Source organism: Pseudochaenichthys georgianus, chromosome 15, assembly GCF_902827115.2.
Source record: "Pseudochaenichthys georgianus chromosome 15, fPseGeo1.2, whole genome shotgun sequence".
NCBI lineage: Eukaryota > Metazoa > Chordata > Actinopteri > Perciformes > Channichthyidae > Pseudochaenichthys > Pseudochaenichthys georgianus.
In genome coordinates this window covers 3,558,098-3,579,771 of record NC_047517.1, presented here as the reverse complement: position 1 = coordinate 3,579,771, position 21,674 = coordinate 3,558,098, and the positions used below count along the sequence as shown (strand labels likewise).

The 21,674-nt window shown below is 41.4% G+C and overlaps 1 protein-coding gene across 2 annotated transcripts in view; it reads right to left on the bottom strand.

The window, feature by feature from the left end:
- The window catches only part of LOC117459993 (rap1 GTPase-GDP dissociation stimulator 1-B), a 79,065-nt gene that overhangs the window by 13,514 nt on the left and 43,877 nt on the right, over window positions 1-21,674 (bottom strand). The gene's annotated exons all lie outside the window — the stretch shown is intronic.

The window sequence follows — 21,674 nt, the reverse complement described above, 5'->3', positions numbered from 1 at the left end:
TCTGGGGATAAGGCAATGATGTCCAATTACAGACCAATCAGCATCCTCCCCTGTGTCTCTAAGGTAGCTGAAAAATGGGTGTGAAAACTAATCACCAAACACTTAGATAAAGGTTTCGCTCCACTCCACCCAATGCAGTTTGCTTTTCGTGCTCACCACTCCACTGAGACAGCTAACTGTGTCTTTGTGGAAAAGGTTAAATGTATGTTGGACATGAGCCCATATGTAGGTGCTGTCTTCCTTGATCTCAGGAAGGCGTTTGACTGTTAACCACCAAGTGCTCCTTACAAAGCTGACTCATTTCAATTTTTCGGCAGATTCAATACAGTGGTTTAAGTCTTACTTATCGAACAGAAAACAGTGTGTTTTGGTCAACGGAGCCAAATCCCCGTACCTTGTCAACCCTGTTGGGGTTCCACAAGGTTCCATTCTTGGACCATTACTGTTTTCACTGTACATTAATGACTTGCCTAATGTATGTCCTGAGTTGAATGTGCAAATGGATGCTGATGATGCGGTCATCTTTGTACACAGGAAGAACACTGCAATGATCTCATGTTGTCTCTCAAAAGCTTTGGACAAGGGTCAACACTGGCTGAACAACATTTGCTTACAGTTAAATGCAAAAAAAACAGTATGCATGATGTTCAGTAAACGACCAGTCAAAATCGAAGGATCCAATGTGTTTTTAAACTGAGCAGAACTAGAACTAGTCTCCCACTTCAAGTATCTTGGAGTCATACTGGATTCGAACAGCGTTAAATTCAACTTGCAACATTTTAAACAAATTAGACCTTTCTTAAGACAGAATACCAAGATGGCTGATGGTGTGTGTCGTGGCTCGGTAGCTCCTGGTTCAAACCACCGGTCTCGACTAAAACCTACAATATACAAGACTGCAGAGATGGGGACTCGAGTTTGTGACTCGGACTCGAGTCGCACTTAAGTCGCACACACAGAGACTTCAGACTTGACTTGGACCGGCGGCACCAACAAAAGGAGCGCACACTGCAAAGTCTGCAATATTAAATTGTACTTCTCGGAGACTTCAACCTCCAGACAGGGAAGATAGACAAACTCACATCTCTGTTAACTGCCTTTGCTTTCTCACTGTCTCCGTCCCCACCAACTCATAAAGCTGGCAGTGTCCTTGATCTCATATTCTCAAGGAACTGCACTACTTCTAACCTCTCTGTAAACCCGCTCCACACATCCGATCACTTCTTCATTTCATTCTCTCTACCCCTTTCCAAACATAACAAACTAATCTCTACTCATCCTGCACCTGTCCGCCGTAACCTTCGTTCCCTCTCCCCCTCTACCTTTGCCTCATCGGTGCTCTCAGCCCTCCCTTCCTCTGACTCGTTCCAACTCCTGCCTCCGAACTCTGCTGCGGAAACTCTCCTCTCTACTCTCTCTTCCTCTCTGGACTCTCTCTGTCCTCTCACATCTCGGCAGGCTCGTCAGTCCCCTCCTGCTCCCTGGCTAAATGACGCACTGCGTGCTAATAGAACCGTCCTTCGGGCAGCAGAGCGGAAACGGTGGAAATCCAAACATCATGACGACCTCCTAACCTATCAGGCTCTCCTCTCCTCTTTCTCTGCTTCGATCTCTCAGGCAAAAAGCACTTTCTTTCAAGATAAGATCCAATCTTCCTATTCCAATCCCAAACAACTATTTTCTTTCTTCTCCACCCTCTTGGACCCTCCCAAAGCCCCTCCCCTCTCCTCACTTCTGTCAAGCGACTTTGTTAACCACTTTGAAAAAAAGGTTGTTGATATTCACTTTTCTTTTTCTGACTCACCTCTACTCACCGCTGGGTCACCAGACCCTCCTTCCACCTACACACTAACCTCCTTTTCCCCTCTCTCTCCAAGTGAGGTTCTTACCCTCATTACCTCTGCCCGCCCTACCACCTGTCCTCTGGACCCTATCCCTTCAAACCTCCTTCAGACTATCGCTCCTGATATTCTACCATTTCTCTCCCATTTCATCAACACTTCTCTAACTTCTGGTCACTTTCCAAACAGTCTCAAGGAGGCAAGAGTAAATCCTCTCCTAAAGAAACCCTCTCTCAACCCGTCAGATGTTATAAACTACAGGCCGGTCTCTCTCCTCCCGTTCCTGTCTAAAACACTTGAACGCGCTGTCTTTAGACAACTCTCCTGTTATCTCCATCAGAACAACCTTCTGGATCCACACCAGTCTGGTTTCAAGGCAGGTCACTCCACAGAAACTGCCCTCCTTGCTGTCACTGAGGAACTGCACACTGCCAAAGCAGCATCCCTCTCCTCTGTCATCATCCTGTTGTCTGCTGCATTCGACACGGTGAACCATCAGATCCTCCTTCACACTCTCCAAGAACTTGGAGTTTCAGGCTCTGCACTTTCCCTCCTCACCTCATACCTCAAAGACCGTACCTACAGGGTAACTTGGAGAGGGTCCGAGTCCGACCCTTGTCAATTAACTACAGGGGTCCCTCAGGGCTCTGTTCTTGGTCCCCTCCTCTTCTCCCTGTAAACAAACTCGCTCGGATCAGTCATTAGCCCACATGGTTTTACATACCACTGCTACGCTGACGACACCCAATTAATTCTGTCCTTTCCCCGCTCAGAGACCCAGGTCGTCGCACGCATCTCTGCTTGTCTAGCTGACATCTCTCAGTGGATGTCTGCTCATCACCTCAAGCTCAACCTTGACAAGACTGAACTGCTTTTCCTTCCGGGGAAAGATTGTCCCACTCTTGACCTGACAATCAACATCAGCACCTCTGTTGTTTCCCCGACTCAGACAGCAAGGAATCTGGGTGTGATCCTAGATAACAAACTGTCCTTCACTGCAAACATCGCTGCTACAACCCGCTGCTGCAGATACACGCTTTACAACATCAGGAGGATACGTCCCCAGCTGACACAGAAAGCGACGCAGGTTCTGGTCCAGGCTCTCGTCATCTCACGCCTAGACTACTGCAACTCCCTCCTGGCTGGTCTACCTGCATGTGCCATCCGACCTCTGCTGCTCATCCAGAATGCAGCGGCTCGTCTGGTCTTCAACCTTCCTAAATTTTCCCACACCACTCCGCTCCCTTCACTGGCTTCCGGTAACTGCTAGAATCCACTTCAAGACACTGGTACTTGCTTACCATGCTGCGAATGGATCTGGCTCTTCCTACATCCAGGACATGGTTAAACTGTACACCCCAGCGCGTGCACTACGCTCTGCATCAGCCAAACGACTCGCTGCACCCTCGCTGCGAGGGGGACCCAAGTTCCCATCAGCAGGAACACGTGGGTTTGCTATCCTGGCTCCAAAATGGTGGAATGAGCTCCCCATTGACATGAGGACAGCAGAAAGCCTGCACATCTTCCGGCGCAGACTGAAAACTCATCTCTTTCGACTCTACCTCGAGCGATAGAATTACTAACTGAGAACTGCTAACAGAGCACTTATATACTAATAAAGGACTGGCTTATCTATAGCCAGTTGAGTAGCACTTGAAATGTTTGGCTCTATGAAACCTGATGTACTTATATGATTCTGTTTTCTTCAAGGTTGTATTTTCCTGGTCGAATGTACTTATTGTAAGTCGCTTTGGATAAAAGCGTCAGCTAAATGCAATGTAATGTAATTAAAATCAAGGATGCTGGTGCAACAACGTCAAATTTCATCAGGCACTTGAAAACTCACCCGGAGAGGTCAGTCACATTAACGCATATGGACGGTTAGCAAACATGTTTAGCTCAGCATCAGCTATGTAATGTTAACTTAGATTGCTGCTAGCTTTGTAACTGAATATTTGAAAAGATGAGTGAATGTTTGCTTGTCACACTTGTTTGCATTGAGTGGCGTTGACATCCAATTCTTGACATGACATAAAAAAGGTCGGTAACGTTAATCATTACGTTCCGCTGCCACCATCTACTGGCTAAAGTTAAACGTAGAAAAATACATAGTTACATACATCTGTCGGTTTATAGGCAGGTTACAGGTTTATTGTTGACTACGTAACGTTAATGTTACAGGTTTATCAGGTTACCATTACACTGGGTTTGAGTGAGAGAATAGAGGAATACATTTATTTATAGTAAACTTAAAAGATGTCATTAGAGACCCAGTGTAATTAAACAATACGGTTGCAGAGGTCACATTTTAACATTTTTATCCACTGGCCAAATGGCTAGCCTAGTGAATGTTGAAATGTTACCAGCCACTCAATAGATTGCCATTGTTATTTTTGGCTGGTGTGTGCAACATACAGTACCAGCCATTTGCATGATTTACCAGCATTTGGCTGGTAAATGGTGTTAATGGTAGATATCTCTTTTGGAACAGGTCATGTTTTAACCCTTTGGAGTCGGTGGACGGCCGGCGCGTCCAGGTGCGCATCATTTTACGTAATTAATTATATATTTTCGATTATAAGGAGTAGAAACATGATTCAGATATCCGCGGAATCGTTGGAAGGGTAGCTTTCCAGCGGTATCTCCTGTGAGACTGTAACCAGGGCACAGCAGCCAATATGGCCCCTCAAAGCAGCTTGACTTTACACTGTGTGGGATTGGTGGATTCGTGTGTCCATCAAGGAAATCTCGGCCGGCAGCCATCATGGTCTGAAATGACCAATGGACATCGAGAAATCACTAAGGACCTACCCACCAAGTCGAAAAAACATAAACCACGTGTCTCCCATCAGTTTACCTCTGTGTGGAGAGAGAGAGAGAGACAGAGAAAATGGCTAAAAAAAACTTTACAGTTACCGACTTCGCTAGAGATTTTTTTCGCTTGCAGCAGTGAAGATAGAGCCTCAGAACCTGAAGTCTTCGACTCTTCTGAAGAAGAAGAACACAAAGACAACAACAAGGATCTATTTGGACATGGGTAAGTGTAAATATTACAGTAATAGTGTACTGGCAATGTGTGGGGAATACCGCAAAAATGAACAATAGGTTTATTGATATATATTTTGTATCGATAGTCATGAACTTTTTCTTGGGACAAAATAGACTCCATGAGCAAACGTTTACTCTGTGTTAACGTTATTTTGGTGTGTAAAAGTGAGATTACATGTGTAGATGATTTAAATTAATCATTTATTCATCCCACAACGGAGACATTTACAGTGACATGTTTTGGCCATCGATTATTGTATCATACTGTTCTGTACAGATGAGACTTTGTCATAGATTTATTTATATATGTGCTTGTTATTATTTTACCGTCCTGTACAGATGAGACTTTCTAATCAGATGTAGCCTATGTATATGTGTGTCTGTGATTTTATACTGAATGTAAAGTGTGTGTGTGTGTGTGTGTGTGTGTGTGTGTGTGTGTGTGTGTGTGTGTGTGTGTGTGTGTGTGTGTGTGTGTGTGTGTGTGTGTGTGTGTGTGTGTGTGTGTGTGTGTGTGTGTGTGTGTGTGTGTGTGTGATCGAGAGAGACTCCTTCTGCAACCTCCCAAACTTTCTTTTTATGTGTGCATTGTTATTCGTGCTTGAGCAACATTTTACTTGAACTTTATTTAAATGAAATTAGTTGTAATTATTGTCCTACATTTTTATTTGTTTTACAGAGATGTTTCACAGCTGTCTGGGCCTAGTGGCACACAGGCGGCGTGTATCCAGCAGCCACAACATCCATCTGTGCTGGCCCCCAGGTCAAGATCTACTGTTGCTCAAGGGCCTTCAACAGAGCCATCACCACCAAGGACCAGCAGACCAGCATCACTACAGCAGCCTCCACCTCCATCTGCGGCTGCCACCAGGTCAAGATACACCTCAGCACAAAGGCTCCACCACAGCCATCACCTTCAACCCAGCCAGCAAGGAGGTCTCGTGGAGGTCTCGTATAGCACTTGTACACCCCACCTACACAGCAGCCCATGCACCATCACCCCCACCTGCACAGCAGCCAGACCCACTGTCTTGGAAGACAGACAAACACCTAGACACTGTCTTGACATTTATAATGAATAGTTGGTTGAAAGTTCTGATGTTCAATTTTGTAAATAGTGAGATTTTCCAGTTTCTTATATTTATATAAATAGTTGGTTGAAAAAAACATATTTATAATAAATTGTTGGTTGAAAAAAAAAGGTTGAATGCTCAATTTGTATTTGTACACATCAAATGAACCTTGGTATGTAATATGAAGTCATTATTCAGTCCTAATGTATCTCAGTCCCTGCTGTGGTGAAAGTAGAGTGATAAACACCTGTTTTACTCAAAATTCGAATACATTTTTTTTTTCATTTTAGACATGAATTACACATTTATATACAGTGTAATTCAAATATTTCACTGCTTTTGTGATCCTAAGACTTTGGTAACAAAATCTAAAAGACCAAAAAAAATTCGATCACATGAGTACATTTGTGTTTTCACAAGAGTTTTGAAGATTTTCCGAAAATCGGATGTAACATTTTAAGCTTTTGAGCTACTTATCTCATCAAACAGTGCTCTAAGGTGAGTAATTTGAATATATAGCAATACCAGAGATTGTCCTGAACATCTTGATATGGGGTGCCATGTTAGAAGAAATACATTTAAAAGGGGATTTAAGAAAACATAAAACATTCGAGAAAATACCCTTAGACTCCAGAGGGTTAATATCACCAGTTCAGTATATTTCAGATAATATTGCAGCAATAGTTTTTTAGTTGCAAATGGCACAGAACAAATGTTTACTTTTAAGTACTTTTAACACAGTTTCCCTGCGGGGGATTAATAAAGTATTTGTGATACTGATTTTTGATTCTGAAATGTTTTGCTTATAAGTTGTTTGCATTTAGCTAAAGTGTGATGTTTTTCCTCATATTGCATTGCAATAGCCTGTTTAAAGTGATCATATAACAAACAACTAATCCGTACTGATACTGTATGAGTAGTATTAATCATGCCCCTTTCGTCTCATTAGTATGCATGAAAAGTGACAGGTGAGCACGCCCCCAAGTATGCAAATGAGCTAAGTCCCGCCTCCCATTGTTCGATATCCTTTGATGTGAGGGTACAATTATGTTAATGAGCTAAGTCCCGCCTCCCTTTTGTTCGCGATCCTTTGATGTGAGGGGTGAGGTGTCATCACACGTAGGTGTGAAATGCCCCCCTGTGTAGTGCCTTTGTTGTCTAATCCTTTGATGTATTGATTAAGGCAGTCTCTTTGAAGTTATGCTGTCTGGCCCCTGTCCCCTCACACCCCTTTGTAGTCTAATCCTTTGATGTGAGGGGTTGAGGTGTTATAACAGGTAGGTGTGATATAAGCCTCTGATGTTAATCTAGGTGTTGATTAAGGCAGTCTCTTTGAAGTTATGCGTGAGACTGTCTGGCCCCTGTCCCCTCAGAGCATTTGTTGTCTAATCTAATTAGCCTTTGATGTTTGCCCTTTGATGTGAGGGTTGAGGTGTTATAACAGGCAGGTGTGATTTCACACCGGTGTGTTATAAGCCTCTGATGTTAATCTAGGTGTCTCTTTGAAGTTATGCGTGAGACTGTCTAGCCCCCGCCCCCTCCCAGCCTCTCCCCCTTTCTCCACCCCTTCCTGTCACACAATATGAGGCCAGCAGATAGTGGGGGGTGGAATTAGGTGAAAAAAGAAATACGCTCAAACTAAATAACAAGCCAGAGAATGGCCAAGAGACGCCTCGATATGGGTTTAATCAGCGAGACGCCTGTGACAACTTACCGCCATCCGTCCGGAGCGCCAATCAAGAAACGGATGCAGTATCTGTGCCGGGTTCAGACGCCTCCAGCCAAAGAACTTCATGAAGAATGGACTCTGAAAAATGGCGATGTTTGGGGTTATGTATTCAACTATATGGCGAATGAACTGCATTTCTACAATCTGAAGAATGGAGAAACGTATGGACCCCGTAGTGTTAAAGCGACACTGACCTCAACAGATTGGGCTGTGTTAACTCTGGTGTCTTCCAGAGATCACCACCCAACCAATGCATCGGAAGAAGTAGTGCATCAAGAAACCACCGTGGAACCAGCGGTGTACAAGATATTTGCAGTAAAAAGCAAAGAAACGCAGACAGCATGCGAGATCAAAGAAGAGTTTGCACCGCTGCCCCTCAATGTGGAGGAAGAAGAAGGAGATATTCCCCTGCCGCAAGAAGTAAGAAGAGTCCTGACAAGCACCGTCTGGGAAACTAAAAGTGGACCATCAGGGCGATGGTATTACCGTGCAAGCCGGTTGGTGACGCTGGGGAAGGACCCCTCTGATAATTTTGTTTTGGAGTATTTCAACTCTACATGCGGGGTTTTTCAGACATCCTTGCGGGTGCCTCTGACTGCTTGGCTGAAAATCATTGATGGAAAAGCTACAAAGCTTAAAGAACTTTTAAAACAGAGTCAGACATCGATGGACATTATACTGGTGAAAAAGACTCTCACTTTTTCAGAGGACTCCGCCTCCCACTCAACATAACAAGTCACACCCTCCTCACCAGATCATTTAAAACTAAGGACCCCTCAAAGAAAAGCATGTGTTTTTCTACCTATGTAAAAGAGCGTCGGGGTTGTCCTACGAAAATGTGTTATCTCTGTATCAAGATGATGTGTTTTAAAATGAATTTTGTGAAAAATAACACGGTGTGAGAGACGTCATAAAGACACTCATTTTAACCACAGTGTTTGTTCTCTACAAATGTTTAAAGATTGTTACAAAATGTAAAAAATAAAAATAAAAAGGTCAGGAGACAACATTAATTCAGGTGACTCTGTCTATTATTGCCCTGCGTCTGTTTGTATCTTTGTAGGAATCTGACTTTTGTGAACTAATCTTTTTAATTATTTTATTAACTACAAGGAATTCTCTTTGAAGAGGGTATTAATAGTTTAAAGATCTTAATGCCCCCTTGATCATGTCTTTTTTTTAAAAGACTGTTTCTCTAAAAGGCAAGTTTTGTGATTTTAACACTTCTTTTACTGCCATTAGGCAGATTTTGGCATTTGTTCTCTTTCCAAGATACTTTTAGACACACTTTGAGGTATGCAAAACCTTAAACATTTCTGAAAATAAAATACTTTATCCGAATACATTTTCCTTTTGAAATTATTTATTTATTATTTCAGTGGAACAATCCAGTTTTTGTTAACATCAATGCTTTTTTGTCTTTTCTTGTGTTACTAAGATACTTTTAGACACACTTTGGCATATGCAACACTTAACAACCGGTAGAATATGAAGTACTTTGTAAGGAATTCGGTTTATTTTTAATGGCAGGGTTTTAAAAAAAAAACACTTGTTCAGTTAAACAAGGTTTTTTTCTTTTCTGATAACCTTACATATTTTAGTTATTTAGTTACTTTAAGATACACCTTGATGTACGCAACACTTAACAAAGGGTATAATATGAAGTACTTGGTAAGGAATGGGGTTTTTCTTTAAGGGGTGCAAAACGTTAGAACTGGGTAAAATATTCATTAATTTGTAATGAATTGTGTTTCTTTCTTTTGATTTTCAACATACTATTTGTACACAATGACTTTTCCATATTTCTGACAAACTATACTTTTGACTTTTTCCGTAAAATCTTGACAAACTATTACTTATTCTTAAATTTGACCTATTGCTGCTTGGTTTGAAATGATAGATGAAAAAGCTACAACGCTTAAAAAACTCTCAATTCTACAGACGACTTCCCCCATTCAACGCAATAAGTCCCACCCTCCACTCAGCAAATCATCTAAAACGAAGGACCCCACTAAGACGACCGTTGTAAACTAGCCATGTTCCTGGCTGCAACTCACGGGGGGAGTCTTGGTTTTTCTCCTTGACTACCATCATCACCACCATTTTGGACACCCGAATCTTGCAGTACTACTGCTGCTGATTTTGCTCCTGGGGCCAAGACGTTTCTGTTTATGGACACAGTGAAATCGGTGTTGGTTGATATTATGGAGAGGGTGATACATCGGTACAGAGAAGAAATCTGCAACGGGTGCCGAGTCAGTCACCCCGGCCAGAGGCAACATGATTTTCTGAATGACATGAAACAATTTCAACACGTTAATGAAAAGACTCTGGCTCACCGACTTCATTACTGAAATCGACCAGACTCTTATTGATAAAGACATTTTCACGGATGATTGGAGGATCCAAGGCGCTTCGGAGGCTTTTCTTCACAATCTCAAAAATTGCAGACGCCTCAAGAAGAGACTTGAAAAGATCCATGCAGAGTTGGATGGAGAAGAAGAAGACTAATAACTAGCAGTTGACTGAAGCCAGGGATTTGTTCGATACATTGACTTTTTGTTTCTTTAAAGTAAAATAAAAATGGGAAACTACTATGCAAAACGCTCTATATATAGTGATCATAATGTAGTCAATACCCTTTTAATAAGTGTGGTGATGAGGACACTTGAAAACAGAATGAGTAGTGACCGCTGTGTAAAAAGAATGGCTGAAGTTTGTAAACTGGAAGACATTTTGGATATCGTTCGTTCTGGCAGTACTATTCCGGGTCATTGGGAAACGATTGTAAACGAAACATTTAAAGTGGTCCTGGAATCTTCATTTTCCGAAACATTCTGTAACATTACCTCAGAAATGAAACAAACATCAAAAGTGTATCATGTGCTCTCATTGTATGCTCTGTTTGTAGATGTAATGCATCTTTGTGTCGAAAACAGCATACACATGAATATTTTGACTGAAGTGAAAAAACTCCATCATGATATTTCCAGTAATATTGGGAATTCTAAGCTGGAGACGGTCCTGGGGATGTTACAATCAGTATAACTATTGATTTTGTGTGTGAAAAAAAAAATGTAAATAGGACATTTTTTAAAAATAAAAAAAGTGTTTTTTTACATTTAAAAACTGTTGTCTTCATTATAGCAAGGGGAGCGTGTCTGATACATGTGTATTACAGTCCTTCACATGCACTGTTGTCTTCATTATAACAAGGGGAGGATAACAGGGAAGACGTAGGATAAATGTGTATTGAAACGTGCGCATTATACACCCACAGCAACACAGAAACGCAGAAACACAGAAACACAGAAACGCAGAAACACAGACACACAGAAAACACTAGTATGGTTTTTGTTTTTCAGTGTTTTCTGTGTGTCTGTACACACAAAGCACATATCATTTAAAACAAACCCTGAATCAAATGTAGAGAGGACCATTAAGAGTCAGATGCTTGACGAAATCTACTAAAACAAAGTACTTCATTAACTACTTTTCAGCTTTTATACACAAAAGTGTATCTTTCAGTAACTTTCTCAGAGAATTTAAGCATAAATCTGTCAAATTTTCAAAACAGCCTTGTTTCACTGAAATAGCCTCAAAATCACAAACTGCCATTCAGAGTCAGAATCCTAATTAAATCTACTAAAACAAAGTACTTCATGGTAGTGGTCAGCTTTTAAACACAAAAGTGTATCTTTCAGTAACTTTCTGAGAGAATTAAGCATAAATCTGTCAAATATTCAAAACAGCCTTGTTTCACTGAAATAGCCTCAAAATGACAAACTGCCATTAAGAGTCAGATTCTTAATGAAATCTACTGACACAAAGTACTTCATTATCTACTTTTCAGCTTTTTAAATACAAAAGTGTATCTTTCAGTCTCTTTTTTAGAAAATTAAGCATACATCTGTCAAATGTACAAAACAGCCTTGTTTCACTGAAATAGCCTCACAATTACAAACTGCCATTAAGAGTCAGATGCTTTACGAAATCTAACAAAACAGAGTACTGTCATGGTAGTGGTCAGCTTTTAAAAAGAAAAGTGTATCTTTCGGTAACTTTTTGAGAGAATTAAGCATAAATCTGTCAAATGTTCAAAACAGCCTTGTTTCACTGAAATAGCCTCAAAATGACAAACTGCCATTAAGAGTCAGATGCTTGACGAAATCTAATAAAACAGAGTACTTTCATGGTAGTGGTCAGCTTTTTAAAAAGAAAAGTGTATCTTTCGGTAACTTTTTGAGAGAATTAAGCATAATCAATCAATCAATCAATCAATCAATCAATTAATCAATCAATCAATCAATCAATCAATCAATCAATCAATCAATCAATGTTTATTTATATAGCCCAATATCACAAATGTTACATTTGTCTCAGTGGTCTTCACAGTGTGTACAGAATATCAGTATGACAATACGACACCCTCTGTCCTTAGACCCTCACATCGTACAAGGAAACATTTCCGGAGAAAACCCACAGTTTAAAGGGAAACATGGGAGAAGCCTCAGGGAGAGCAACAGAGGAGGGATCCCTCTCCCAGGACGGACATACGTGCAATAGATGCCGTGTAAATTGAAAAGATAATACATTTGCAACATAGGTAGTCCAAATGTTTGGAAATGCATGTGTGTATAATAGGAAGATGAATCCACGAGGATATCCATCCAGGACCGATGATCCAGGACCACAGCCACAACTCACGATCCAGGGCTCGCGATCCAGGACACAGGACCGCAGGATCATCTATGACTCCGGATCCCGGCGTATATAGACACCAAAAAGAAAGACATTTGGGGAAGCTGGGTTAATTGGAACATGAGAGTACACAGGTATAGACAGAGAGAAAGAAGAAGTAAGATGTCCCCAGACAAACTAAGCCTATATCAGCAAAACTAGGGGCTGAATCTAATCAGCCCTAACTATAAGCTTGATCAAAAAGGAAGGTCTTAAGCGCACTCTTAAAAACGGATAGGGTGTCTGCCGCCCGAACACAAACTGGAAGCTGATTCCACAAATGTGGAGCTTGATAAGAAAAGGCTCTGGCTCCCATTGTACTTTTAGAGACTCTAGGAACAACCAACAACCCTGCATTCTTGGAACGCAATGCCCTAGTAGGACAGTAGGGTATAATGAGTTATTTAAGGTAAGATGGCGCCTGCCCATTAAGGGCTTTGTAGGCGAGAAGAAGAATTTTAAATTCTATCCTGTGTTCTATAAGGGAGCCAGTGTAAGGCAGCTAGAACAGGAGTAATGTGGTCCCTTTTCCTAACTCTGGTTAGTACACGAGCTGCAGCATTTTGAATCAGCTGAAGCGACTTGACTGACTTCTTGGTACTCCCTGATAATAAAGAGTTACAATAATCCAGCCTAGAAGTGACAAATGCATGGACTAGATTCTCTGCATCGTTTTGAGGCAAGATATGCCTGATTTTTGCAATGTTACGTAGATGGAAGTAGGCTGTCCTTGAAATTGATTTTATGTGGGCGTTAAAGGATAAATCCTGATCAAATATAACACCGAGATTCCTTACAGTCTCACTGTAGGCCAAATTAATGCCATCCATAGTTAGTATATCTTTAGATAATTTGTTTCGTAGATTCTTCGGGCCAAGTACAATAACTTCAGTTTTGGTCGTCGTGTTTAACATCAAAAAGTTTAAGGTCATCCACGTTTTTAAGTCCTTAAGGCAGTCTTGAATTTTATTTAGATGATTAATTTCATCAGGCTTCATTGATAAATATAGTTGAGTATCATCCGCATAACAATGAAAGTTTACAGAATGATTCCTTATAATATTGCCTAACGGAAGCATATATAATGTGAACAAAATAGGTCCGAGCACTGAGCCCTGTGGCACTCCATGGCTAACTTTGGTTTGCGTGGAAGATTCATCGTTAACACGGACAAACTGAGAGCGTTCAGATAGATAGGACCTAAACCAGCCTAAAGCAGTTCCCTGTATGCCAACTAAGTGCTCTGGTCTTTGCAATAGGATATCATGGTCGATAGTATCAAATGCAGCACTGAGATCGAGCAAAACAAGACCCTTGTCTGAGGCTATTAGAATGTCATCTGTGACTTTAACCAGAGCTGTCTCTGTGCTATGATGTGTTCTAAAGCCAGACTGAAAATCTTCAAATAAATCATTGTTTTTTAAGTAATCACACAACTGTTTTGCGACCGCTTTCTCAAGAAGTTTTGAGAGGAACGGAAGATTAGAAATAGGTCTATAGTTGGCTAAAACCTCTGGATCGAGGTTGTGCTTTTTAAGAAGCGGTTTTATTACTGCAACTTTAAATGATTGTGGTACATAGCCTGATAATAAAGACATATTCATAATATTTAATAAAGAAGTGCTAATTAATGGAACAACTTCCTTCAACAGCATAGTTGGAATTGGGTCTAACATGCACGTTGATGGTTTAGAAGAGAGAATCATTGAATTTAATTGTTCAAGGTTTATGGCTGAAAAGCATTCTAGTTTACTATCTAGTGTAATATTAGAACTTACGTTTTCGGGAGCTGTTGATAACACTATACTGGTCAAAGGCAAGAGGTCATTAATTTTGTTTCTAAGAGTAACAATTTTATCGTTAAAAAAGCACATAAAATCATTACTACTGAGTGCTATGGGAATAGAAGGCTCAATCGAGCCGTGGCTCTCTGTCAGCCTGGCTACAGTGCTATTAATGAAGAGTAGTAGGCTGCTCTCGCTTTACGCAGTGCTTTCTTATATTCTTTGAGAGTAATATGCCGAATTAAACGAGATTCTTCAAGTTTAGTGGAACGCCATATCCTTTCAAGTTGTCTAGACTTTTGCTTTATTTTGCGGGTTTCGGCATTATGCCATGGAGCTAATCTATGTTGTTTTATTTTCTTCTTTTTCAAAGGAGCAACAGAGTCTAATTGTATTCGCAGCGCATCTGTAGCACTATCAACAACATGATCAATTTGGGGTGGTGTACATTTTGTATAAGTATCCTCCCTTACATGCAGACATGCTATCGAGTTAAGTATTGGTGGAATCTCTTCCTTAAATTTGGCTATAGCACTAACAGATAGGTTTCTGCTGCAAGAGCTTTTGTCTAATGCTTTGTAGTCTAGTAACAGTACTTCAAAAGTTACTAAGAAATGGTCGGATAAAGCAGGATTATGCGGTTCGACTAATAGTTGCTCAATTTCAATACCATAAGTCAGAACAAGGTTGAGAGTGTGATTATAGCAGTGGGTTGGTTTATTTACACTCTGACAGAAACCAACATAATCTAATATAGAGTTAAATGCAACAGTAAGGCTATTTTTATCATCGTCAACATGAATATTAAAGTCACCTACGATAATAACTTTATCTGTTTTATGTACGAAAGTTGATAAAAACTCAGAGAATTCTGATAAGAATTCTGAATAAGGACCTGGTGCACGATACACTGTAACAAATAAGATTGGCTGCAAAGTTTTCCAGGTCGGATGCGTAAGACTAAAAACGAGGTTTTCAAAGGAGGTATAACTTAATTTTGGTTTAGTATTGATAAGTAAACTTGAGTCAAAGATTGCTGCAACTCCATCTCCTCGGCCCGTGCCTCGAGCAATATGAGTGTTGGGTGGAGTGGCCTCATTTATGCTGACATATTCTTCATGTCTCAACCAAGTTTCAGTGAGACAGCATATATCAATATTATAATCTGATATTAAATAATTTACCAATATTGCTTTAGATGCTAGAGATCTTATGTTTAAGAGACCACATTTAATCTTCCTGTTTTGTTGCACTGTAGTAGTTGTTACATTTACCTTTATTAGGTTATTATGTATGACACCTCTATTAGGTTTTACCTTAAATTGTCCTTGGGCAGACACACACACCGTTAACATTGGGTATTTTATTGGGTTCGGGATTCCTATGGATGACTGCCTAGGAGAGAGCGCAGAGAAGCGTGTAAGACTGCGACTCCGCCTCCTGGTCTCAACTCCAGTTTGTCATGGATTAAGTCCACAAAGCCCTGAAATGTTTGCCGAAATTAGATCTGCACCTTCCAAAGTAGGATGAATGCCGTCTCTCTTAATCAGACCAGGTTTTCCCCAGAAGGCTGTGTGACTGTGCTTCGGTCTCTAAATTCACATGTCTCATAATAGAGCTACCAATAACCAGAGTTGGCTTCTCAGCGGGTGTCTCGCTGAGTGGGGAATATCTGTTAGATACGTGAACAGGTTGGTGGGGACCTGCGGGTTTCGCGTTATGCCCCTTCTGAACAGTCACCCAGTCTCCCTGCTGCTCGGGAGTTGCCGGGGGACGGCTAAGAGGAGCTACCTTTTGCCGGTCCGCACTGGCTAACATGGGCTTTACTGTAGCTGAGTTACTTTCTAAGATGCGGAGCCGGGCTTCTATGGCTATGATTCCCGCCTCCAACCTAACAACTATACTACATTTAACACATGTATCGGTACCAGTAAAGGAGGTAGGGAAGTAACCAAACATGAGACAGGAAGAGCAGGAAATAACACCCGAGGGTGGGGAAAGAGCCATGGCTAGCTATCAAGCTAAAGTAGCTACCATTAGCAAACCCGAAAAGAGTGTAGGCAACTGTGGAGTTACAGCCTCTAAGAGAAGGAGAGTTGTGAGTGCTTAACCCTCTGGAGTCTAAGGGTATTTTCTCGAATTTTTGATGTTTTCTTAAATCCCCTTTTAAATGTATTTCTTCTCACATGGCACCCCATGTGTTAAATATCAAAATGTTCAGGACAATCTCTGGTATTGCTATATATGCAAATGACTCACCTTAGAGCACTGTTTGATGAGATAAGTAGCTCAAAAGCTTAAAATGTTACATCCGATTTTCGGAAAATCTTCAAAAACTCTCGTGAAAACACAAATTTACTCATGTGATCGAAATGTTTTGGTGTTTTAGATTTGGTTACCAAAGTCTTAGAATCACAAAAGCAGTGAAATATTTGAATTACACTGTATATAAATGTGTAATTCATGTCTAAAATGAAAAAAATGTAATTCGAATTTTGAGTAAAACAAGTGTTTATCACTCTACTTTCACCACAGCAGGGACTGAGATACATTAGGACTGAGTAATGACTTCATATCACATACCAAGGTTCATGTGATGTGTAAAAATACAAATTGAGCATTCAAACTTTTTTTTTCAACCAACAATTTATTATAAATATGTTTTTTTCAACCAACTATTTATATAAATATAAGAAACTGGAAATTCTAACTATTTACACTATTGAACATCAGCACTTTCAACCAACTACTACTACTTCCAGCGATTCCGCGGATATCTGAATCATGTTTCTACTCCTTATAATCGAAAATATATGATTAATTACATAAAATTATGCGCACCTGGACGCGCCGGCGCGTCCACCGACTCCAGAGGGTTAAGCTGTAGTAACGTGTGATTACAACGTCAGGCAGTTGCCGTGACCAAGAGTTTTAAAACGATCGATTAAATTAAGATAATAAGCTATCAGCAACAGAAAAGGCACACGGGATACCCGGAGATGACAACAACAACCGGAAGTTACAACATGCTTACCGCAATAGTGGTCCGTTTAGAAACAGTCTCAGCAGTATAAATCTGTCAAATGTTCAAAACAGCCTTCTTTAACTGAAATAGCGTCAAAATCACAAACTGGCTGAAACTGTACAGTGAATTGGAGAAATACTATTACACAGATAGTATAATCTATGTGACAGGGGGAGACTCCACTGCCCATGGGGGTTTATCTGGGGGATCCCTAAAAGCTATGCTTACCAGACCAAAAATCAAAAAAAGGTTGTGATGCGTTTGTGTAATCCCTTTCACATGCATATTTTTTGATTTTTGGTTATTTCAGTGAAACAAGGCTGTTTTGAACATTTGACAGATTTATGCTTAATTCTCGCAAAACGTTACCGAAAGATACACTTTTCTTTTTAAAAGCTGACCAATACCATGAAAGTACTCTCTTTTGTTAGATTTCGTAAAGCATCTGACTCTTAATGGCAGTTTGTGATTTTGAGGCTATTTCAGTGAAACAAGGCTGTTTTGAACATTTGACAGATTTATGCTTAATTCTCTCAAAAAGTTACTGAAAGATACACTTTTGTATTTAAAAAGCTGAAAAGTAGATAATGAAGTACTTTGTGTCAGTAGATTTCGTTAAGAATCTGACTCTTAATGGCAGTTTGTGATGTTGAGGCTATTTCAGTGAAACAAGGCTGTTTTGAAAATTTGACAGATTTATGCTTAATTCTCTCAGAAAGTTACTGAAAGATACACTTTTGTGTTTAAAAGCTGACCACTACCATGAAGTACTTTGTTTTAGTAGATTTCGTCAAGCATCTGACTCTTAATGGTCCTCTCTAAATTTGATTCAGGGTTTGTTTTAAAGGATCTGTGCTTTGTGTGTACAGACACACAGAAAACACTGAAAAACAAAAACCATACTAGTGTTTTCTGTGTGTCTGTGTTTCTGCGTTTCTGTGTTTCTGCATTTCTGTGTTTCTGTGGGTGTATAATATGCACGTTTCAATACACATTTATCCTACATCTTCCCTGTTATCCTTCCCTTGTTATAATGAAGACAGTGCATGTGAAGGACTGTAATACACATGTATCAGAAACACTCCCCTTGCTATAATGAAGACAACAGTTTTGAAATGTAAAAAAACCCTTTTTTTATTTTTAAAAAATGTCCTATTTACATTTTTTCACACACAAAATCAAAAGTTATACTAATTGTAACATCCCCAAGACCATCTCCAGCTTAGAATTCCCCATATTACTGGAAATATCATGATGGAGTTTTTTCACTTCAGTCAAAAATATTCATGTGTATGCTGTTTTCGACACAAAGATGCATTACATCTACAAACAGAGCATACTGTTACGAATGGGTGAAGCAGGTAGGACTCAAATGCAGAATAACGAAAAGCGAGCTTTATTAAATAATAAAGCTGTGGAAAAAACAAGGCAGAATCCAAAATATCCAATAAAGCTGTGGCAAAAACAAGGCAGAATCCAAAATATCCAAACCAACACAGACCGTGGAATAACATGGAGGGGAAACAATGAACCGACATGGAACACAGGGGAAGACTAGACTAAATACACAGAAGGGTAATCACAGAACAAGACACAGCTGGGCAAGGGAGGAGAAACACAAGGACAACAGGTGAACACAATCGGGTAATCAGGGAGGGAAACAGACAGAAAGCAGACAGGCAGGAAACGGGGGTGAACACTTTACACAATAAAACAGGAAACCCAAAGACAAGAAAAACACCAACACAGACAAAACTACAAACGTGACATAACATGAGAATCGTGACAGAACCCCCCCCCTCAAGGGACGGATCCCAGACGTCCCAAATAAAGGTCCAGCAGGGTGGGTTGAAGGTAGACCGGAGGGAGGACACATAACTAGGGCCAAGAAAGGGTGGGTGGAGGGGTCTGGAGGACGGGTGGAGGGCGGACGGCCCGGGGGAAAGGCAGAGACCAAGGAGGGGGTCTCGGGCGGAAGGCCCGGGAGAAAGGCAGAGACCAAGGACGGGGTCTCGGGCGGAAGGCCCGGGGGCAAGGCAGAGACCAAGGAGGGGGTCTCGGGTGGACGGCCTGGGGGCAAGGCAAAGTTCAAAAAGGGGCGAAGGCCACAGCGGGCAAACTCAGGGGGCCGTGCATGAGGGCAAAAGCAGCGGCAGGAAGAGTCAGGGGGCCGGGCCCGAGGACGAAGACCGCGGCACTCAGGGGGCCGGGCTCGAGGGAGAAGACCGCGGCTCTCAGGGGGCCGGGCTCGAGGGAGAAGACCGCGGCTCTCAGGGGGCCGGGCTCGAGGGCGAAGACCAGACAGCTCCGGAGGCCGGGCAGGACCCGGTGTCAGCCGAACAGGAACCGGAGCCAGTGGGACAGGCTTCGGCAGGATCCCCCACGGAAGAGGACCAGTAGTTGGCAGGACCCCCGGTGAGACAGGTGATGGTGGGGCCTCCAACGGAACAGGACAAGGGGTTGGCAGGACCCCCGGCAGGAGAGCAGTCGGCGGGACCTCCAACGGCACAGGACATAGGGTTGGCAGGACCCCCGGCAGAAGAGTAGTTGGCAGGACCCCCGGCAGGAGAGTAGTCGGCGGGACCTCCAACGGGACAGGACAAGGAGCTGGCAGGACCCCCGGCAGAAGAGCAGTCGGCGGGGCCTCCAACGGCCCAGGACAAAGGGTTGGCAGGACTCTCATACAATGAGAGCACATGATACACTTTTGATGTTTGTTTCATTTCTGAGGTAATGTTACAGAATGTTTCGGAAAATGAAGATTCCAGGACCACTTTAAATGTTTCTTTGACAATCGTTTCCCAATGACCCGGAATAGTACTGCCAGAACGAACGATATCCAAAATGTCTTCCAGTTTACAAAATGCAGCCATTCTTTTTTCACAGGGGTCACTACTCATTCTGTTTTCAATCGTCCTCATCACCACACTTATTAAAAGGGTATTGACTACATTATGATCGATATATATAGAGCGTTTTGCATAGTAGTTTCCCATTTTTATTTTACTTTAAAGAAAAAAAAGTCAATGTATCGAACAAATCCCTGGCTTCAGTCAACTGCTGGTTATTAGTCTTCTTCTTCTCCATCCAACTCGGCATGGATCTTTTCAAGTCTCTCCTTGAGGCGTCTGCAATTTTTGAGATTGTGAAGAAAAGTCTCCGAAACGCCTCGGATCCTCCAATCATTCGTGAAAATGTCTTTATCAATTAGAGTCTGGTCGATCTCAATAATGAAGTCAGTGAGCCAGTCTTTTCATTAACGCGTTGAAATTGTTTAATGTCATTCAGAAAATCGTGTTGCCTCTGGCCGGGGTGACTGACTCGGCACCCGTTGCAGATTTCTTCTCTGTACCGATGTATCACCCTCTCCACAATATCAACCAACACCGATTTCACTGTGTCCATAAACAGAGACGTCTTGGCCCCAGGAGCAAAATCAGCAGCAGTAGTACTGCAAGATTCGGTTGTCCAAAATGGTGGTGATGATGGTAGTCCAGGAGTCTGTGCCTGGCTGCAACTCGCGGGGGGAGTCTTGGTTTTTCTCAGGAAAAACCAAGACTCCCCCCGCGAGTTGCAGCCAGGAACATGGCTAGTTTACAACGGTCGTCTTAGTGGGGTCCTTCGTTTTAGATGATTTGCTGAGTGGAGGGTGGGACTTATTGCGTTGAATGGGGGAAGTCGTCTGTAGAATTGAGAGTTTTTAAAAAAAGTTCTTTAAGCGTTGTAGCTTTTTCATCTATCATTTCCAACCAAGCAGCAATAGGGCTGTGCATCTTCACTGGTCTCACGATTCGATTCGATTACGATTATCCTGTCAACGATTCGATTCAATTCGATATCCCGATGCATCCCGAAGCATCACGATTCATACCAATGCGTTGCATCCTCAATTTTCTATATTACTGCAAATGGCTTATTTTTCATCAATGCATACATGCAGTAAATACATATGAACTCTCTTTTTATTATTTAGAAAGTGCTTCAGAAATCAATAACATAAATGTCTTGACATTAATTTATAAACCAAAATAAATTAGTTGTATAGGTCTAGCCTCCCTATATCTGTGTGTGAAGTTGTTCCATCCTCAAAAACAAAAAAAATAATGCTTCTGCAGTCTAGCTGCAGCTTCTAGCGACAGTCTTCTGTTAAAAAAAGGACACTGAATGTCCTGAATGTGGCATCACACACAGGACTTGAGTCTGAACACAGCAGACAACATGAGTATTTACAACAGCATATACAAACAAAAATACTGCATGTGGGTGCACAATTACATTCTCTGTCTTACTGTTTCATAAATCCCATGAATGTATGAGATTAAATTAGCTTCATTATATCTCAGTGATTAAGTGAATAATAACGTTTCTATCGGGTCACTATCAGCCTGTCAATCATTATTTTCAGGGAGGGGGCGGGGTTTGGAGGAACGGAGA